Raw genomic sequence first — 14,852 nt, 5'->3', positions numbered from 1 at the left:
TGAGCTGGGCTTTAGAAAGCTTTATAATCATAGAATTATAGGGCTGGAAGGGACCTCAGGAGGTCATCGAGTCCAGCCCCCTGCTTCAAGCAGGATCAGCCCTCACTAAGTCATCCCAGCCAGGACCATGTCCAGCTGGGACTTAAAAACCTCGAGGGATGGAGAATTCACCACCTATCTAGGCAACGCATTCCAGTGCTTCACCACCCACCTGGTGAAGTAGTTTTTCCTAATATCCGACCTACACCTCTCCCTCTTCAACTTCAGATCATTGCTCCTTGTTCTGCCATCTGACACCACTGAGAACAGTATCTCAATCTCCTCTTTAGAGCTCCCCTTCAGGCAGTTGAAGGCTGCTATTAAATCACCCCTTGGTCTTCTCTTCTGTAAACTAAACAAGCCCAAATCCCTCAGTCTCTCTGCATAGGTCTTGTGCTCCAGACCCTTAATCATTTTTGTTGCTCTTCGCTGAACCTGCTCCAGCAAATCCACATCCTTTTTATACTGGGGGGCCCAAAACTGGACACAATATTCCAGCTGTGGCCTCACCAGTGCCGAATAAAGAGGAATAATCACTTCTCTAGATCTGCTCGAAATGCTCCTCCTAATGCACCCCAGTATATGCCGTTAGCCTTCTTGGGTACAAGGGCGCACTGTTTACTCATACCCAGCCATTCATCCACCAGAACCCCTCGGTCCCTTTCCATCGTACTGCTGCTGAACCAGTCGGTCCCCAGCCTGTAACAATGCTTGGGATTCTTCCGCCCCAGGTGCAGGACTCTACACTTCTCCTTGTTGAACCGCATCAGATTTCTTTTGGCCCAGTCCTCCAATTTATCCAGGTCCCTCTGGATTCTCTCTCTACCCTCCAACGAATCTACCTCTCCCCCTAGTTTTGTGTCATCCGCAAACTTGCTGAGGGTGCAACCCCGTCCCTCATCCAGATCATTAATAAAGATGTTGAATAACACCGGCCCCAGAACCGAGCCTTGCGGCACTCTGCTTGAAACCGACCGCCATCCAGACATCGAGCCATTGACCACAATGAAAAACTGCACATTGAAAAATGGAAACGTTCCACTCCACTCTCATGGCTCAGCCAGGAAAAATCCCAGCACAGGGTTTTGACAGCATTAAAACGGGATGTTTGGCTGTAAAGCAGATGCTAGCAACAGGCTGACGCTCAGTCTGGGCTCAGGCAGCATGAGGCACAATCAGATCAAACGATCTGGGATGGATTAGGCTGCGTCTGTTCTGTCAGAGGAATCCACCCCTCAAACTGATCTGCTAGTGACCAGTGGGGTTGTCTTGTCCTTGGTGTAGAAGAAAGGGAAGATCTTCTCCGTGAAGGAGGTGGTGAACGTGTAGAGATGAGCCGAGGTATCGGCATTGTAAAAGGCCACCTGGCCCCTTGGGTAGTCCAGGTAAATCCTGACCCTTCGAAGCTTCTCGCCGATGGCAACACGGGCGAGGGATTTATCGAGTGCCCAGTATTTGCCCATGTACATCTCCAGGGCCCAGAAGCCATGCTCAGGTGTGAGGGAGAGAGGACCCTTCCTCCTCACTGACTTCCTGGCCACCCCCACAGCCCAGCCGCCAGTGGGCCCCACCTCCACCTCCCAGTAATATCTCCCCGAGGAGATCCCTTCGTTGGCCAGGACGCAAGGATCTACGTCGAATCTCTCGCAGTTGTCAGGCACGTTATGCCGCTTCTCACCCAGACGCACACTCCTGCGGTCCCCGGACAGGACGAGCTCGGGGTGGGCTGTGTTCAGATCCAGAGTCACCTCGGCTGGAGTGAGACAGAGGGAACGTGAGCCCGGTGAGACCAGACAGAGAGAAAAGAGCCCCCCAGCATAAGGGGAGAAACCGTATGGATGGGAGATAAAAATCATGTCCCTACATTAGGTACATTTTGTCAGGCCCGCGTGACCTGAAGACACCTACAAACTTCATTTCATCTGCTGCAAACCCGCCGCCTTTGCTTTCCCGGGGCGAGCCCTGGGCTCTGGGTCATGGGGTGCGGTAAACACCATTTCCCTCCTCGCTGTCTCCCCCTCACTCGTGGCATTGGGGCTCTGCAGCCTTATTGCCGCGCTACGACTCTGTCTCTTCCCCGCCCTGGTGCCTGTCACACCTCAGTCCGCCAGGGCAGGGAGAGGACAAGGTGGGGGATTCGCTCCTGCCTCACCCGTGTAACCCTTCATCTGTATCCCCTGGTCGCTCTTCAGGTGGGGGTCGCGTGGGTGCGGTGTCTGCGAACGGGGCCGCTGGGGATCCTCACTGTCAGACCTGCAATGCACCAAGAGGGGCGTAGTCGGAGATCACTGAGCCGCGGAACATGGGCAGCGGGAGCCTGGCCCGCTCCTCCCCGGGGGATGCAGCGTTAAGTAGGCCAAGCCCTGGGCTCCTGTTGCGTCCCAGAGAACGATCATCATCAATGCTGCCGTCCAACCTGGATGGACCTTCGCCCCCCTTGGGACCAGGCTACAAAGTGAGCCCCATGTTAGCAGCCTTATGTTAACCCACTTGTCAATGGGGCCACACTTCAATATCTCCCCTACTGCCGGGAGCACCCCCGGAAGCCAGCACAGCTCCCCGGCTGGCGGTAAGTGAGGTCGAGGTACATACGCCGGCGACACAGACACAGACACCGTTACTTACGCGGGCGCTAACCGTCCCCCTGCCGCCGTCCCACAATGCCAGACGCTCACTGCTCTGGGCATGGTGACGACCTCGCCGCCCGGGGTCACTCAGCCCAGAAGCCCACCCTCCCCTTTGAAGCCCGAGGGTTTTTGCAATGGCTTTTCTTCATTGTCCAGCACCGTGAGCACACCTAGCTGCCCTTCCACTCTTGTGTGCGGCTGCCCAGCTGACCATATCCCACCGACGTGCTGCAGCCCTGCTCAAGGTTTGGAGTGGATAGGAGAGACCAGGAGCCCAAGTTACAAGAGGAGGAAGAGGACAAGAAACAGCGGGAGGAGTAAGGAGAACAGGTGACCAGGAGGACCACCTGTGCCGTGAGGCAGGGCTGGTCTGAGACCACCGCAGTCCAGTCCAGCGCAGAGGTAACCCTTTGGGTACAGCGTTGGGATACGGCGACGGGGCAGAAAAGGCTCCCGCTGAGACATGTGGCCTTGCCCCGCCATCCAAACCATAGAGAAGTCCTCCAAGGAGGCTAGAGCAGCAGCCAGAAGCAGCGGCCAATCAGGGACCAGGGGGGCCCATAAGAAGGAGGTGCAGCCCCAGTCCCAGGGCCAAGGCTAGGAAGATGCTCAGCCAGCTAAGCACCAGTGCTTGTTTTGTGCCGGCACTACCGGCACCTCGGCAGCCCCAGCCACAGGATTGGCTGGGGAGACGGGGCAGGGAGCGTACGACAGAGCCGCGGTCCTCCTGGGAGACCTCCATGACACGTCCGAGGAGACCCTCTGCAGTCCCCTGCCGAAGGTTTCCAAGGCTGGCAGCACAACCGCCGTGGTAGGATGCTTTCCCACGGCGGCTGGTGATAACTTCATCAGGCACAATTGCCGTTAACTGCCAAGCAACATACGGGCCGGGGTGACTTAGTGATGCCAGCGGCAGCTGTGTGTTTGTTATCCTGATGAGCCAGAGATCAGCTTAAGCCACCCCCAGAAAACGGGGCCGGTCGTCAACACCGTTGCCTTTGACTCAGAGCTTCCTCCTCATTTTCCCCATGTCACTCGACCCGGGTTAGGAGGTGGGAAGGGGACATGGGAGGACGTGTTCTGTGAGATCCTGCAGGCGAGCGCTGCACGAGGCCTTGAAGAGAGAGGCTGGGGGGTGAATGCTGTAGACTGTGCAGAGAAGGGAGGCCTGGGCAGGAGAAAGGTCCTGGAAAAGGCAAAGGGGATTCCCCAGACAGAATGGAAATTCCTACTTGGCAAATGCAAATGCTGCAGACTCTGATGGACCTCCAGGTTCAAGAGTCCCAAGCTCAACTCCCAGAGCAGCCTGCCAAGAATTTCAGCATAAGGCCACCCTACACACAGCCCTCCGCATCTCTCACGGCCATCACGCCTGCCCCTACCACCCCACATGGCGGGAAAGCCCCGAAAAGTCCTGGTTCACAAGCACTCACCTTTGAGAGCCCCAGACGATGCGTGTAGCTACCTGGACATCAGTACTTCTTACATCATAGGGTTGGAAGAGCCCTCATGAGGTCATCGGGTCTCATCCCCCTTCCCCCGGTTGTTTACTGAGGTTACCTACCTTTAAGTTACTGTTCTTCGGGCTGCGTGCTAGGATCTGTTCTCCTGAGTGCGCAAAACTCTTCTGTTCGGAAAGTGGTTCCTGGCTTACCGCACATGGGGGATTACAGCCGCTGGCAAGAAACACGGTGAGCCTCTGCACTCACCGTCCAGTGGTTCAGCACCAAACCCTGCAGTCACCCCAACTGGACAGAAAGCCCTCAGCATTGCTTCAACTATGCTGAACGCTATGCTGTCCAGAGTCTGATTAATAACCCAGACCTCATAATCAAACCCGCTGACAAAGGGGGTGCTGTTGTCATCCTGAATAGGTCAGACTCTGAACAGGAGGCAGCCAGACAACTCTCCAACACCACATGTTACAGACCTCTCTCCACTGATCCCACTTTGGAATTCCAAAGGAAATTACAACAACTAGTGAAGGAACTCCCTGCAGCTACTCGGGACCTCATTAACTCAGACACACCATCTGAGCCGCAGCCTGGATTATTCTATTTACTTCCCAAAATCCACAAACCTGGAAACCCTGGACGCCCTATCATTGCAGGTATTGGCACCCTTACCACCGGACTATCCAGTTACGTGAACTCCCTCCTCAAACCCTATGCCACCAACGCTCCCAGCTATCTCCGAGATACCACCGACTTCCTGAGGAAATTACAAAACATCGGAAAAGTTCCTGATAACGCCATCCTTGCCACAATGGATGTAGAGGCTCTGTACACACATCTGCCACATAAAGATGGATTACAAGCAATCAGGAAAACCATCCCTGATGCCACCACAGCCAGTCTGGTGTCTGACCTCTGTCACTTTGTTCTCACACACAATCATTTCTGTTTTGGGGACAATTTATAGCTCCAGATTAGTGGAACTGCTATGGGCACCCGCATGGCCCCACAATATGCTAATTATTTATGGCTGACCTGGAACAACGATTCCTCAGCTCTCGTCCCCTATTACCACTCCTATACTTAAGATACATTGATGACGTCTTTATGATTTGGACCCATGGTACAGAGGCTCTAGAAGAATTCCACAGCGACTTTACCAATCTACACCCCACCATCAACTTATGCCTCGATTACAACATGCAAGAGATACATTTCCTGGACACTACAGTACTCATCAAGGATGGCCTGATCAGTACCACACTGTACCGAAAACCTACTGATCGCTATACTTATCTACACCCTTCTAGCTTCCATCCTGCACACGTGACTAGATCCATTGTTTACAGTCAAGCTCTTAGATACAATCACATTTGCTCTGATCCTACTGACAGAGACCAAAAACTACAAGAACTTTACCAAATATTCATAAACCTGAATTACCCACCAGGACAAATAAAAATACAAATCGACAGGGCCAGACGCATACCCAGAGACCAGCTACTCCAAGATCGGCCCAAAAAAGCCAAGAACAGAACACCACTGGTCATCACCTACAGCCCCCAACTCAGACCACTGCAACGAATTATTAAAGACCTACAACCTATTCTTAATCAGGATGCCACACTCCAGCAGGCCCTGGGTGACAGGCCTGTTCTCTCCTACAGACAACCTCCCAACCTCATGAGGATCCTCACTAACAGCCACAGTCTATACCCCAGGAACACCAGTCCTGGAACCTTTCCCTGCAACAAAGCCCGCTGCCAGCTTTGTCCACATTTCTTCTCTGGAAATACCATCACTGGACCTAACCAGGTTACTCACAGAATCACGGGCACTTTCTCATGCTCCTCTACTAACATCATATATGCCATCATGTGCCAACAGTGCCCAGGTGCTTCGTATATTGGACAGACTTCTAACTCCCTTAGACAAAGGGTCAATGGGCACAAAACAGACATCAAAACGCTCCAGATCCACAAACCAGTTAGTCAACCTTTTCATGGAACGGGGCATTCTGTCGATGACCTCAAGGGATGTGTGTTGCAGAAAAGCAATTCTTGCTCCGCTTTGGAAAGAGAAACATCTGAACTGGCTTTTCTATTCAAATTCGGCACTTTAACACATGGTTTAAATCGTGATGGGAACTTTCTGAGTCACTATAGGGGCTCGTCTGCATACTTGGCTCAATCTAATTCTTGACCTTCCCCCCCCACCCCTCCACTCTCTGATTTGCTCCCCTTGATTATCTTTTTCCGATTTGTCCTCCTTGCTTACCGTTTTGGTTCTCTGTGCCTTAAATCTTGAGTCTGTTCTGGTCTGGCTATGGTCTGAAGAAGTGGGTCTGTCCCAGGAAAGCTCACCTAATAAACCATTTTGCTAGTCTTTAAAGTGCTACTTGACTGCTTTTTGTTTTGACAGTGTAGAGACTAGCACAGCTCCCTCTCTGTTACTATCTAAAATATCTGTTCATCTATAAGGTGCCACAGAATTTCTTGTTCTCAAAGCTACAGACTAACACGGCCACCTCTGTGATATTGCATTACCCTGTATCTCTTGATAGCTTTGTACTATTTCATGTCTTCCTACTATTCTTTACATTTGTGATTTTATAGTACTTTTCTATCTTCCTATTATCCTTTGTATTTGTTATTTTGTATTCATAGACACCTAGCATACAACCCCATATTGTATCTAAGACTCCATTTTGCTGTTGTATTAGCCTGTAAATCTAGTGCTGTCTGTGTGAGAGGGGGGATGTGAGAGCCACCTGGAAGTGTGAATGTGGATGCTTAAAGAGTTACCCTCTGGACAAAGTCTCGGCTCAACAGAGCCCTGGCTGGGCTGATCTGATGGGTCTGTTCCTGCCTTGGGCAGGAGGCTGGACTTGATGGCTTTTTAGGTCTCTTCCAGCTCTATTGTTCTCTGATTCTATGATTTGGAGGCTGAAGAACAATAAGAACTGGACTCTACAGCAGTGACCCACCCGGAGAGGAAGATTAAGTCCCATCCGTAGGCGATGAGTCACACAGAAACCTGGGCAGTGGGAAGGGATCAAACCCACCTGCCGTTGCCTGGTGACTCACAGTGCCTGGGGCCGTGGGACAGGACCAGAAGGGTGGACTAAAAGCTATAAAAGCCGTGTGCCCCACGACAGGGCTGGGTTCCTCTTCTCACCTCCTCAGCGTCGGAGCAACAGAACTCGGCTCCCCGCCCACCTCTAATCCCTCTGGCCAACGGATTAGAGTGAGCGGCAACCCTTAGTAACTGTGAGCAACCACAAGACAACGTGTGTGTGTGTGTGTGCGTGTGTGTATATGTCTGTAAGTAAACGATGTATATTATATGCATGTAATGGCGCTGTATACTCAATAAATGCGGTGTTCTTGCCTTGTCCCTCTGAGCAGATCCTGGCTACGTCTACACGTGAAGCCTACATCGAAGTAGCCTATTTCGATGTGGCGACATCGAAATAGGCTATTTCGATGAATAACGTCTACACGTCCTCCAGGGCTGCCAACGTCGATGTTCAACTTCGACGTTGGGCAGCACCACATCGAAATAGGCGCAGCGAGGGAACGTCTACACGCCACAGTAGCACACATCGAAATAAGGGTGCCAGGCACAGCTGCAGACAGGGTCACAGGGCGGACTCAACAGCAAGCCGCTCCCTTAAAGGGCCCCTCCCAGACACAGTTGCACTAAACAACACAAGATCCACAGAGCCGACAACTGGTTGCAGACCCTGTGCCTGCAGCATGGATCCCCAGCTGCCGCAGCAGCAGCCAGAAGCCCTGGGCTAAGGGCTGCTGCCCACGGTGACCACAGAGCCCCGCAGGGGCTGGAGAAAGAGCATCTCTCAACCCCCCAGCTGATGGCCGCCATGGAGGACCCGGCAATTTCGACGTTGCGGGACGCGGATCGTCTACACGGTCCCTACTTCGACGTTGAACGTCGAAGTAGGGCGCTATTCCTATCTCCTCATGAGGTTAGCGACTTCGACGTCTCGCCGCCTAACGTCGAAGTTAACTTCGAAATAGCGCCCGACGCGTGGAGCCGCAACGGGCGCTATTTCGAAGTTAGTGCCGCTACTTCGACGTAGCGTGCACATGTAGACACAGCTCCTGTGTGCTTCTCCTGAGCATAACGACCACGAGCGTCCTTTCAATCTATTGTCCTTCTGCACCTGCTGGGCCAGTGGCTGAATCTCTCCTCGCTGCTGTCAGTGTGGTGTGCCATGAGCCAGAGGGGCGAGGCACAGGCTCAGTCCCCCCAAGGGCTACTCCTGGCATTCCAGCGTCCCCAACAGTAATCCACCGACAGCCAGAAGATCCTGCTTGCGCCTTTTCGAGCAGGCCTGTGCTCTGAAACAGGTGACTAGCTATAGATACACATCTCCTAGGACTGGAAGGGACCTTGGGAGGTCACCTAGTCCAGTCCCCTGCCCTCTTGGCAGGACCAAGCACCCTCCCGAGCACCTATTTGCCCCAATCCCTAAATGGCCTCCTCAAGGATTGAGCTCACTGCCCTGGGTTTAGCAGGCCAATGCTCAAACCACTGAGCTATCCCTGCCCCCAACTACTGTGCCCCTTCCCCGGCTGTGAATGCTGGTGCAGGTGAAGGGTCCCCACTCCCCAGCGGAGGGCAAGGAAACAGCCAAGGGGGCCGGGCACTTGAGTTCCGAGGAGAGGCTGAGGGAAAGAGGCAGAAGAAAAGAAAGGGAGGGGAGCTCAGTGCCTGCCTGGTTTGTCTCTGCCTCGTGCCAAGCAACGTCCAAACAGGGGCGGCTCGACACGAATGTCGCTCCTATTGGCAAAAGTTGGCAGCATAGACAGGCCTCCGCCTTTCCCTCCCCAGGTCAGCTGGAGAGCTCCTCAGAGACCCATAAAATCCCAGGGCTGGAGGGGACCTCAGGAGGTCGTCGAGTCCAGCCCCCTGCCCAGAGCAGGATCAGCCCCCACTAAGTCATCCCAGCCAGCACCTTGTCCAGCCGGGACTTAAAAACCTCCAGGGGTGGAAATTCCACCACCTCTCTCAGCAACGCATTCCAGTGCTTCACCGCGCTCCTAATAACCAACCTCCTCCTCTTCTTCTGGAGCTCCGGATCATTGCTCCTTGTTCTGCCGTCCGCCACCACTGAGAACGGCCTCCCTCCAGTCTCTCCAGGCACGTATGGCTTTGCGGGGGTCCTCCTGTGATGGAGTGGGGGGAGTGCCTGTGTGAGTCAGGCTGGATGTCTGAGGCAAGCAGCAGTTCCCAGTGGCTAAGGATGACCCTGGGGCTACAACTGGCAGGTAACACCTCTGCCTGAACAAAGAGCAGGGAGGAGCTAAGCTGGGTTTTTGAATCGGGGGCGGCAGTTAGAGGGAGGAAAAGGGAGAGCTGGAAGGCAGCCAGCCTGAGAAGGGGGAAGCTACACCCCAGAGGGGCACCCCTCGGGGTCTTCTCCCCAGGACAGGTTGGAAGGACTGTCTCTGGCTGCTGTGCTGTCGCTTCTGTGAGAAACTGGACATCTGTTGCCTAATAAACCTGCTGTTGTACCTGCTAAGTGAGAGTCTCTCCTGCCAGCGGATGGGGTGCAGTGCAGGGGGACCCCTGAACCCCATCACACTGGTGTCAGCAGTGGGATGCACTGCACCCACGGATGAGCTCCCAGCAGTGGCTGACTGAGCACCAGAGAAGGAAGGAGTCTCACAAGAGCCAGAGGGGGAACAGAGCCATTCCTGCAGCTGCTGCTGGTGAGTGGATACCCCGGGAGATAGCGGGGAGATGGATTATACCCGACTCCTGAAGGCAGAGCTAGCGGGGCTGTGCAGAGAGAGGGGCCTGACCGTGGGGAAGGCGACCAAGGCCCAGCTGATTGCCCAGCCAGTTGCACACGTGCTGGGTGTGCTCGGGGTGTGCTGTGTGTTACACACGCGCTGTGTGGGCTCTGGGTGTGCTGTGTGTTCCACACGTGCTGTGAGTGTGCTGTGTGTGCTGTGTGTTGCACACGTGCTGTGTGTGCGCTGTGTGTGCTGTGTGTTCCACACGTGCTGTGTGTGCTCGGGGTGTGCTGTGTGGTCCACACCTGCTGTGTGTGCTCGGGGTGTGCTGTGTGTTGCACACGCGCTGTGTGTGCTCAGGGTGTGCTGTGTGTTCCACACGTGCTGTGTGGGCTCTGGGTGTGCTGTGTGTTCCACACGCGCTGTGTGTGCTCTGGGTGTGCTGTGTGTTCCACACGCGCTGTGTGGGCTCGGGGTGTGCTGTGTGTTCCACACCTGCTGTGTGTGCTCGGGGTGTGCTGTGTGTTCCACATGCGCTGTGTGTGCTCGGGGTGTGCTGTGTGTTCCACACGCGCTGTGTGGGCTCGGGGTGTGCTGTGTGTTGCACACGTGCTGTGTGTGCGCTTGGTGTGCTGTGTGTTGCACACGTGCTGTGTGTGCTCGGGGTGTGCTGTGTGTTCCACACGTGCTGTGTGTGCGCTGGCTGTGCTGTGTGTTCCACACACGCTGTGTGTGCGTGGGGTGTGCTGTGTGTTCCACACGCGCTGGGGGTGCGCTGGGGGTGCTGTGTGTTGCACACGCGCTGTGTGTGCTCGGGTGTGCTGTGTGTTGCACACGCACTGTGTGTGCGCTGGGTGTGCTGTGTGTTCCACACACGCTGTGTGTGCTCGGGGTGTGCTGTGTGTTCCACACGCGCTGTGTGGGCTCTGGGTGTGCTGTGTGTTGCACACGTGCTGTGTGTGCTCGGGTGTGCTGTGTGTTCCACACGTGCTGTGTGTGCGCTGGCTGTGCTGTGTGTTGCACACGCGCTGTGTGTGCACGGGGTGTGCTGTGTGTTCCACGCGCGCTGGGGGTGCTGTGTGTTGCACACGCGCTGTGTGCGCTCGGGTGTGCTGTGGGTTGCACACGCACTCTGTGTGCGCTGGGTGTGCTGTGTGTTCCACACGCGCTGGGTGCGCGCTGGGTGTGCTGTGTGTTGCACACGCGCTGTGTGTGCTCAGGGTGTGCTGTGTGTTGCACACGTGCTGTGTGTGCTCGGGGTGTGCTGTGTTTTGCACACGCACTGTGTGTGCGCTGGGTGTGCTGTGTGTTCCACACACGCTGTGTGTGCTTGGGGTGTGCTGTGTGTTCCACATGTGCTGTGTGGGCTCTGGGTGTGCTGTGTGTTGCACACGTGCTGTGTGTGCGCTTGGTGTGCTGTGTGTTGCACACGTGCTGTGTGTGCTCGGGGTGTGCTGTGTGTTCCACACGTGCTGTGTGTGCGCTGGCTGTGCTGTGTGTTGCACATGTGCTGTGTGTGCGCGGGGTGTGCTGTGTGTTCCACACGCGCTGGGGGTGTGCTGGGGGTGCTGTGTGTTGCACACGCGCTGTGTGTGCTCAGGGTGTGCTGTGTGTTGCACACGTGCTGTGTGTGCTCGGGGTGTGCTGTGTGTTGCACACGCACTGTGTGTGCGCTGGGTGTGCTGTGTGTTCCACACGCGCTGGGTGTGCGCTGGGTGTGCTGTGTGTTCCACACGCGCTGGGTGTGCTCTGGGTGTGATGTGTGTTCCACACCTGCTGTGTGTGCTCGGGGTGTGCTGTGTGTTCCACACATGCTGTGCGCTCTGGGTGTGCTGTGTGGTCCAGTGTGTGCCTTTCCGTGGGACAGGGAACCACACCCTTAGGTGTGCGGGTGAGACTAGTGCATTAAAATCATTCCTGTCCCCTTGTTTTCCACAGGCAGCGTTCAGTACGGAAGAGCTCTCACCACGGAGGGCAACTGTGTGATCAAATGAAGCTCTTGGCCCTGATGTATCCGGCCTATCAATTTCTCCCGTGTGGCCACCCAAGGGCTCAGCTTACAGGGAACACCGCAGCCTTCGGCGTATCCCTCCCACCAGCTCACAAGCCAGCCGCACACAACCCTTCCGCCCCCAACAACTCCCCTCAGCAAGCCCCAAAATCAGAGCCACTTACCCAGAGCCGCCTCTGCTGTTTCCGCTTTCTCACTCTCCAACCCCCAGGGAGGTCTGGCCAGCCCCCTCTGGGGTAGAGAAGTGCTCCTGGCTGCACACACCTCTGACCTCCGAGTCGCTCTCAGCCCCTGTGTCCCCCAGAACATCTCTCCCATCACGTCCTCCTGGTCTCAACTGGCCCCTCAGTCTCCAGAGTATCCACAGGAGTCTCTGCTGTGGGGGTGAGCGGTGTTCCCTGCGTAAGTTGTGCCTTCGGGCAGCTGCCCAGGAGAGATTCAGGTGCCACCCACCTATCTAAAAGGGAGCCATAAGGAGGAGGGCGAAAACTTGTTCTTCTTGGCCTCTGAGGATAGAACAAGAGGCAATGGACTTAAACTGCAGCCAGGGAGGTTTGGGTTGGACATTAGGAAAAAGTTCCTAACTGTCAGGGCGGCCAAACAGTGGAATAAATTGCCAAGGGAGGTTGTGGAATCTCCATCGCTGGAGATACTTAACAACAGGTCAGATAGACGTCCATCAGGGATGGTTTAGACAGTACTTGGTCCTGCCACTGGGGCAGGGGGCTGGACTCGATGGCCTCTCGAGGTCCCTTCCCATCATAGAATGATAGAACAATAGAGCTGAAAGAGACCTAAAAAAGCCACCGAGTCCAGCCCCCTGCCCTAAGCAGGACCAAAGTCGTCCTAGCATTCAATGATTCTGTGATTCACAGAGCACCCACAGCCAGCAGCACGTCTCTGTTGGTGGTACACGTCCACGCAGGAGAAAATGTGTTCTGCCCACAGATGGAAAAGTAGAGGGACCGCGCGCGGTGGGTTTGCTTCCATATTAACCCGGCTCTGCACTCCAGCTCGGCCACAGCCCCTCTCCAGCACAGAGCGTGGGACCCGTCCATAGGTACCATAATTCCTGCAGCTGGGCCTGGACCGTTTCCTCTCTCCGCATGCTGACAAGCTCGCCTGGAAGGATGCAAAGCAGCTACCGCCTGCCTCCCTGTGCACGCCGGCTTTCTGAACCCCAGAGGAATTTAAAGGGCGGGGCTGAGGGCTGATCCCTCAGGGCAGGGCAGTGCCCTTCACGACGATGGCCAGAGCTGTGAGAAGAAGCATCGTGGGACAGCTCGACTGAACCCCAGTTGAACACCACTGGCATAGACACAGCCTGTCCTCCCTGGCTTTGCTCTCAGGGCAGGACCCCTGCCTTCACGAAGGAGGGAAGCTGCATGCATCTTGCAAAGGGAGTTAAAGGTCTGCAGCCGTAGCCCAGCAGCACAGGAGATCGGAGCCAGCGAAATCCCCAGAGGAAATTCCAGCGCACTTCCTCCCCTGCACATCAGATAGGGAAACAAGAGGGCAGCGCAGGCTGCTGGGGCTTACACCAAAAGCCACAGGAGAGGCCAAGGGGAAATAGCTCCTCAGCCCCAAAGGCCAATGTGAGGCCCAGGAGGCAAGTGTGGGGGCAGAACATGCAGAGCTGGAAGCCAGGCCAATCCCCCTGTGCATGAATACGGATCCCTGTGATTGTTCGGTGTAGCAGAGTGCATTTAGTGTTACAAACCTCACCTGGAGTATCGCGTGCAGCCCTGTGCCCCACACTTTAGGAAAGATGTGGAGACATTGCAGAAGGTCCAGAGAAGAGCAGCAAGAACACTGAAAGGTCTGGAGAACATGAGCTCTGAGGGAAGCTGAAAGAACTGGGCTTGTTCAGTTTAAGAAAGAGAAGGCTGAGAGGGGACATGATAGCGGTTTTCAAGTATCTAAAAGGGTATTACAAGGAGGAGTGAGAAAAATAGCTCTCCTTGGCCTCTGAAGACAAGACAAGGAGCAATGGGCTTAAGCTGCAGCAAGGGAGGTTTAGGTTGGACATTAGGAAAAAGTTCCTAACTGTCAGGGTGGTCGAACACTGGAGTAAATTGCCCAGGGAGGTTGTGGAATCTGCATCACCGGAGATATTTAAGAACAGGTTGGACAGACATCTACCGAGGATGACCTAGCTGGCGCTTGGTCCTGCTGTGAGGGCAGGGGGGCTGGACTTGGTGACCTCTCAAGGTCCTTTCCAGTTTTGGTCTTTTATGCAGACTAATGGAGCGTCACCTACTTGCCTCCCAGCCTTTCCCAGGGGTGTGCCCCTGTCTTAAGTAACCCCCCAAACCAGAAAACGGCTCTGCGGAATGCAAAGGAAAGCCGGACACAGAGGAGCACGAATTTCACAGCAAGTGGCCGCGGTGTGTGACGACCGGAGGTGGGAGACTGCCTGCTTTCCTCACATGCCACCGTCGAAGGAAAAGCCCACGAGGGGCCCGAGCGACTCTGTCTGCCTGTGTGCTGTGAGAAAACGCCACACGTGTGACTCCAGGGGTAGATCCTCCATCTCTGCACTCGTTAGAGCCTCATGGGGTGGAAAAACTGAACGAGGAGCCAGAGCTGAGAGCTCTTGGGGAAAGCAGCAGCTTATTGCATGTCTCTGACTGCAGCTGCCTACAAGTGGGCTTGAACCTAGCACCCCTCGAGCTTAGCCCAGGAGCCTCTACAGCTTGAGCTAAAAACACATCCGGTTCCTGCATTAAGCGCCAGAGGCCCCCAGGCTTGAGTCTGCCTGTGAACAGTTACGCTACCACCTACAATTAGAGACTATGACTTGCCTGTGCCTGTATTTTACCTGCTTTAACCTTTCCACAGCTCTCGTTTCCTCTTCTCAATTAAGAACCCTTTAGTGAGTTTGCTGCAGATTGGCTACGAGCACTGTCTGCGGAGTAAGCCCCAGGGCATCAGCTGATCTGGGACGAACGCTCTC

This window comes from Carettochelys insculpta, chromosome 22 (genome assembly GCF_033958435.1).
Source record: "Carettochelys insculpta isolate YL-2023 chromosome 22, ASM3395843v1, whole genome shotgun sequence".
NCBI lineage: Eukaryota > Metazoa > Chordata > Testudines > Carettochelyidae > Carettochelys > Carettochelys insculpta.
This window is presented reverse-complemented; position numbering follows the sequence as displayed.